The sequence below is a fragment of the Corvus cornix genome, chromosome 2, assembly GCF_000738735.6.
Source record: "Corvus cornix cornix isolate S_Up_H32 chromosome 2, ASM73873v5, whole genome shotgun sequence".
Lineage (NCBI taxonomy): Eukaryota > Metazoa > Chordata > Aves > Passeriformes > Corvidae > Corvus > Corvus cornix.
Genome location: NC_046333.1, coordinates 73616508 through 73624081, shown reverse-complemented (window position 1 = coordinate 73624081; position 7574 = coordinate 73616508).

Genomic DNA, 7574 nt, shown 5'->3' with positions numbered 1-7574 from the left:
AGAACTGCAGAATCTTGTGAATCCTCTCATCCATTTTGGTTCTGTGCTGAAAGATGCAAGGCAGGAAAACTACCCCTCTCTGATACTTCATTGAAATATATAATACTACTGCTGACAACTGCCTTCAGGAGTCAGCAGTCCCTGAAACAGGAGATCTCTCGACAAACTTCTTCAGAACCATTATGTTTTTGTAGGCTTAATTTGTTGATACTCAATCTTTTTTAGAGAAATACTTGGACTTCTGTAAATAAATTTACATAAAGACAAGTGCATAGCATTATATTTTAGAAGCAGAAAGAAGTGCAAAAGCCTTTTCTAGGAGAACGCTTTTATTTCTCAGTGTTTCTCCAGAGGGAGAAGAAAAAATATTGCCTGTATCCTTCTGTTTAAGGGTGGGGAAGTTTAAAGAAAATTTTGGAAAAGAAAAGCTAATTTATTGCCTGAAAACCACAATTCTCTTTTAAAAGTTTCTCTGTAGATCTGTATCATCAATCAGTGCTACATGGCTTCATTCTGTAAGGCAACTGTTCTGAATTATTTTTTGGGGCAAGGGACATTAGGACAACCTGATGTCTTGAAGACAGAGGGCCAAGTACTTCTTTCTTATGCTGCTGAATTTACTATACACGTATACAGTAACTCACTTAAGGGGCACAACACTGACAGATAGTTCTGGTCAACATGAGGGGGGAAAATACAGCTGCTGTGACTTTCTGTCTGATTTTCATTTCAAGCTGCCAAGGATGCTAGCTATTTTCTCACTTTTTTCTTCATCTATCAGAGCTACATGTACTCTCATGCTCTCTATACCTCTCTTCATGTGTTTCTTTTTTACCAGCTTTGGGAGACAGTCTAGTTTACAGCCTTACCATATGTGTTAGAAGATTAAATAAATGAGCTACACTTTATGCCGGATCTATTTTATCTATTTTCTCATCAATCTGCTGCTCCTTACCTAAAAGCATCCCCTATACTTTAACAAAACTGGAGACATTTATGATATGTTTCAGCGTGAGCCACCCTATTTATATTTAGAATGTCTTCACTATGATTAGTCACACAGTCTGGACATCTATGCAGAAAATGGTAGGAGTAAAATACACACCCCACACTTTTAACATCAGTGTACAATCTTTATGGCTCTATGCAAGTGTGGCTATGAAATGTAGATCACTCTCAAACTAGTGTGTCATTTAGATATTTCATTAATCTTACTTAAATAGCTATTAAAACCCTTCACACGCTTTCTGAATTCTCTGAGATGTATCTACAGTTTTCATTAGATAGTTACAGTATATCCAATAAACAATATCATGTAAATTCAAGGAAATGTCACTCCTTATTAAAAAATAACATAACAAAGAACCTTAAGCGAATTACAGGAAGAGACATCCCAAGATTCTGTCAATAGCTGAAAAGCTAGGGATGAGTCAGGAGTACTAATCAGTTTTGGTCACATACTCTGTGCCCTGTCAGACACCTGGACTCCCCCTTGCACATGAAGAAGAGGAACAAAAGTGGCAGTCCACAGTGATGGAAGTACACTGCCGTTTCAGTGTTCTTGTTAAAGCAGTATTACCTGCCTTAAGCATCCTGCTTTTTTGACTTATTAGCTCTACTTTAATAACAGATCATTAGTGAGATAAATGACTTAAATTTGTGCCTCATTTCTGGACTCTTGTCATCATCGCTGGGGGGGCTCCATTAGGGTCTTAGTGACAACAGAAAACTACTAGACAATAACTTGATTGCTACTAAGAAATTCGAGTACAAGCACTAAGCAGCCCAGCAAACATGCCACTATGAAGAATCTGTTCGACAGTGTCTCATGACAACAAGACCACCTGCTCTTATCAGATGGTTTTGGTTGGGAACTCATTTATTTTGAAGTCAAACCACTAAAGGTCTGTACAAGTTAGACTATCCAAAATATCTTATCAAAAACCAGAAGGTGCCATTCCAGACTCCTTTATCATGTGGAAAAATGTTCCTCGATCATTCTAATATTTATCAGTGAGCCTCAGAAGTTTATAGCTTTCTTCCATGGCTTTGTAAGGAATCATTGACCACCTACAATCTTGCATATTTGTTTATTGCCAACTACTTTTTCTGGCAGATAAATCTCTTTAGGAATACTTATATGCTGACACCTAGTGGCTTTAAATCAAATGTTGTTTGTAGATAGGCAGTGGTGTTTTACTTCAAATCCTGTCCACTTCTTGGAAGTAGTGGTTTGAATTCTAAGTATTTCTTTTTTCTTCCTTATTTCATTTTAGGCGAATGGACACCTGTTTGAGTCAGAATACTGAATTGATTTATGTGTTACATTACAGTTTATTGATATCAATTATGCCTACAATAAGGATAAAAATATTCAGATGCATTTTTTTAATCCAGAATTGGAAAATGTGCCTCAGCCTTTTTTTTCAGTCTATATTTTAGTGTAGCAGAAGAGTCCTATTCATTTGAGAGGAGCTCTTCAAATGAGCAGATGTAATATTTCCCCATGCAGTAATCAATAATGTGCAACCATAAAGAAGTAATATTGTTCCTGTCTAAGGGAGACCATTTCCTTCCACTTAAGGTGAAATAAAAAGAATCATTTGACTCAGTGAATGGGGAAATGTGTTGGCTTGACATATGTCCCCAGAAAAAAATATTAATTTGAGCCTGCTGAAGTTTAGAGCTTGGTTTTTGTTGTTTTTTTCCCTAATGTGTACCTCATTCTAAAAGCTAAAAGTATATAAGCTCCCTCAATTCTAAAGGTTTGCCATAGGTAATAAAGTGTGATGAAAACCAAAGCAAAAGAATGTTTTAAATATTTGCGTGCAAGGTGACTCAGATAAGCAGTAGGGTCAAGCAGCTTATATTGTTTAGGGAGACTGTATTCTGGAAGTCCAACTGGTTTGTTATGCTAATCTTAGTGTTGGTTTACTGGCCAAAATAATTACTAGACAGATGGAAAAAAAGTACAATAAAACATAGTTATGAGCTAAGAACCACAATATCATTGAGAACTATCTAATATTTAAAGTGTTTTGCTAATATTGTCTTGTGCCACAGAGAGAAACAAGATAATGATAAAAATATTTGTAACTTTAGAAGTTTGTTTTCCTTAACTACCTCTTAAAATCCTACGTAGATTATTTAATATTTCATTAGATTTTTTTAGGGCAGTGTAAATATTCCTGTTTTCTGTTTGAATCTGTTTAAAGGAAGGTCAGCATTAATTATTTTATGATAATAATACTGATACAGTGTGTTCATTCTATATGAGCACTTTTGAATACTTGATTAAGACTCAGAATAGGCAGCTGGTCTTCTAAAACTGACTTACCCTCACAGACACAAATTTTTTTCCCTGAATGCTGTAAACCTTTTATTTCAACTCTGTGTTAAGGTATTTCCAAAGCTTTAGTATCCAAATTAGTGTTTAAGTTTGGTTGGTTAGTTGGTTGTTTTCTTTGGACTTTTTTTGTTGTTTGGGGTTTTTTTCTTTAAGAAAATACATTGTCTCAAGTCTGATTGGCTGGAGCTGCTGAGAGATGAGTTTGTATTTCAGAAAAATGAAAGTTCTTACCTTCCCAAATTATGTCTTATATCCATGGTTTATTGTACTGATATTGAACAATATTATTTCAATTACCATTTTGCTTCTTTTTGACAGCACATCATGAAAACAGATGAATGGGTAGTTCTTTATTTGCTCATCAGTGTCATGTTTGACCACAGAGGAAACACAGACTTTTTACCCATGTTATTCCAGTGATGAGCTGGTATAAAGCAAACTCAAAAGAAGTTGTTAAAAAAAACCAACAACAACAACAACAACAACAAAAAAAAAAAAAAAAAAAAAGGAAAAAAAACAAGAAAAAAAAACAACCAAAGATTTCTTTTGGCTGTAGAGGAAAAGAACCATTTTCTTGAACATAGAATCATGCAGTGATTTCGGTTGGAAGGGACCCTAAAGACCATTTAGCTCCAACCCCTCTGTCATGGGTAGGGACACCTTCTACTAGACCTTCCACTAGACATAACAAAATAAATAAATTCAGCTGGTATGCAAATACACAGGAAAAAAGGAAAAAAATGTTGCTCAGAGCCCCGTCCAACCTGGCCTTGAACACTTCCAGTGATGGGGCATCCACTACTTCTCTGGGCAACCTGTTCCAGTGCCTCACCACCCTCACTGTAAATAATTTCTTCCTAACACCTAATTTAAAACTCCCCTTTTCCTGTTTAAAGCCATTCCCCCTTATCCCATCACTGCATTTCCTTGTAAAAAGTCCCACTGTGGCAAAACAAAATTCCTTTCAAGGTTACACATTGCTGCTCTTCATAAAAATGACAGGCAATATTTTATATAGAATTAAAACCAATTGAAATACATAGTCGCTTTCTCTGACTTACTGCCACTCACCCATTTTTGAGCTGAAATTACTGTATGAGTCATGCCTTCTTTTCTATTTTTTTAAGATACTTTTAAGTGTTTTGAAATCAAATAAGAACCAGAATTTTTTTATAATCTCATTTTAAAATCAATATTGTTTTGCTTACACACTGAAGCCTCATAAGAGAAGCAAACAATATTCCTTAAGCATCTACTATATGACATTTCTTTTCATAAAAACTTCTTTGAAAAGATAGATTAGATTTTAAGTCTAAGTATAGGAGAAAACTGTGGATATTTTGTATATTTTGCTTTTTTCAATGAAAATAAAACCCTCTATATGCAAACATTTCACCTTGGTAATTTTAAATCTCAGTGGGATAAATGAAAATCAGAAAATACAGTAATCCACAATATACAGAAAATGTTTTTAAAATTCTTTTTTTTAAATTTTCTGGGGTGACCATCATGGTCTTCATCAGAAGAAAACAAAAAAATCAGGCACCTTTTCCTCCACAAATCTGGTGTTCATATAATATGCTTTTGTTCTAAGAAGGTAGAGTCTGTGATACTCATTCAAACATTAGCTAGAGGAACTATAATTTATAAGACAGACATTTCTTCCTTTTATACTTGTACCCAGTGTCCTCTTTTTTCTTGCCTTAATTTCTTACTATTATTGATTTGTCACTGCAGCTTTTGAACCTAATATTTATGGAAGCTTTTGTATGCCAGCTGTTATCCCCACCCTGCCCTAACTTTGCATGCAATTTGAACACCTCATTAAAATGGATTTGTATTTTTTACATCGAAAAAATATGTTAGTTTGATATTCCTGGAGCAGTTTTCTCCCCATCAGCACCTGCAAAACTTTTTCCTTTTGTGATCCAGTACAATCAATCCATTTTTCAATCAGCTAATGAATTTCTATTTGGTGTCTTTCATCATTGCTTTGCTCACCTCCTATGTCTAAAAGTCCATCCTTGGGAATTGTCTTTTCCATTTTAACTCAAAGAATGTTTTACTGTGATATATCAGTAAAATATTAAAGTTATATTTAAAATAATGGACCTGCTTTTCCAATTCAAATTTAGTCAGAAGTTCTTAGGTAAAAAATTGTTTCCGCAAGTTCAAAATTATAAGTATTCTGTATTCTTCATCATTTTTTGAGTCTACACTTCAAATATGAAGTACCTGATTAGGTAAGTGGATGAGATCTCTAATTTACACTTTATCTTTTTCCTCTTTTTTCTTTTTAATTTTTGAACATCATATTTTCAGGTATGGGATGGATTGACTCAAGCCAGTGCCAATGGCTCTACTATCAGCACATTCCTTGAATGTTATTCAGAATTTTTTCCTAACTTCAGTGTTTCCATAATTTGGTTTTACTAAATCTGTCCTTCCCTAATGTGAAGGTGTGTTTCTGTGTGTATATATATAACTACATGAGATAAATAGGCCCTCTTGTTCTATACTGCCCGAGTTGTAGCTAGGGCAACCATTACCAAACCTTTCAAAGCCAAAAGAAATTGTTACCTTGGCAACAGGAGCCATGTAAAATCTCACAGAACAACTGTCTTTTCTGCTCAAATTTCATTCTTCTTGAGGCAGGAAAAAAGGTTTTCTATTTCACTATCTGACTCAAAATAGGTGAATTATGGTGGGGGAGTATAACTACATCTGAACACCCCTGGCAGAAAAAAAAGCCCTGGCAATCTCTCAAAGTATTTGACCCTTTTCTAGTTAATAGGGATTAGTATCCTACTAGCAGAGCGTATAATATCATCAGACCTCTTAATAAAATCTTTGGCAGTCAGTAACATTATTTAAGCTTGAAAAATCCATCTAGGTACAGTAGGAACTCACACAGTGTGAAACGACAATGCATTACTGACACTGAAGCTCCATTGTCACCCTTAGGCTTCCTCATCAGCGAAAATTCATAATTCATAAAGCATAGTAATATAAAGGGGCAATGTTTCTGAGTGCTTGAGAAAATGACTGCCAACTTCTAGTTTATAAATTCTTAAAATTATGCATTTTCTTGATTAGTTGGACTCTTTCAAAAACCAAGGGTTTTTTTTCCTTTTTTTCCTTCCCTCTTTTTAAACTTCTATTAATCTACAATTGTGTTATGTCTAATAAAATTAAGGTTTACCATACAGTATTCATATGTACTATGCTGTCTCTGTGGTGCTATTTCTTGGCTCCTACTGTACTCCATCTTCTGTTTTTAATATTGTCCTCTGATGTAAAGTATTTCCATTAAAAAGTTTGGGGTTTCAAAGTAGTTCTATCAAGACAACAAAATGTATTGCTAAAAAAATTTCCAAGGAATTACCATTTCACATGTGAAGTAAATCTTACTTAAATATCTCAGTAAAGTTATTGATATATTTTTGTCAGAAACATCTTGCTTCAGCAAAGAAATATGTTTCCAACTTTTTATATATGCTGGATAAAAGCCAGAATAATTAGGTTTTATGGATTTTTCTGCAGGCATCATCATTATTATTTATTATTTGTTCAGCCAAGTCCACCATTTTACCAAATGTATTTTATTTATTATTGTGAGAGAAAAGAATGAAATGTGTCATGCACTTCATTCTAAGTCTGGAATATATAAGTTATTCCTTAAACAAATAAGGTGTTTTCTGACAAAATCACTATGTTTTGCTTATACTGACTTCAATTCAAATGGTTATGTCATAGATTTATAGACAAGCACCTTCTGTTCACAAGCAGGTAATTCTCGATAACAAATGATGTTGTGGAAGGCACTAATTTTTGTGTTAGCAAGCATGTTATCCCTGTGGATAGTTTTGGAACTGTATGACTTGTTAACTGGGGAGGTCAGACCTTTGCTTTCAAACAGTTTGTGCCTTGGTCATAGGCTTGAACCCAAAGCCTATTAATTTCCTGTAAACTTGAATTACACCAAATCAGAGTTCTGGGCTTTGATATTATGTATAAAATTCATAAGATTTTACAGTAGAGTTATCAAATAATAGTTAAACTGGTGGGTCTCTATAGGTGAATAAAATCTGTTTAGAATTGGATTTTGAGCACTCCAGAATGAGAGCAGTTGAAACAACTTTTTGCTCATGACCATTATGATGACAGATTGTCTTTATTTCTACCTGATGTGTTAGAGAGGTACTTGCAAGCTGTAGCTGAACAC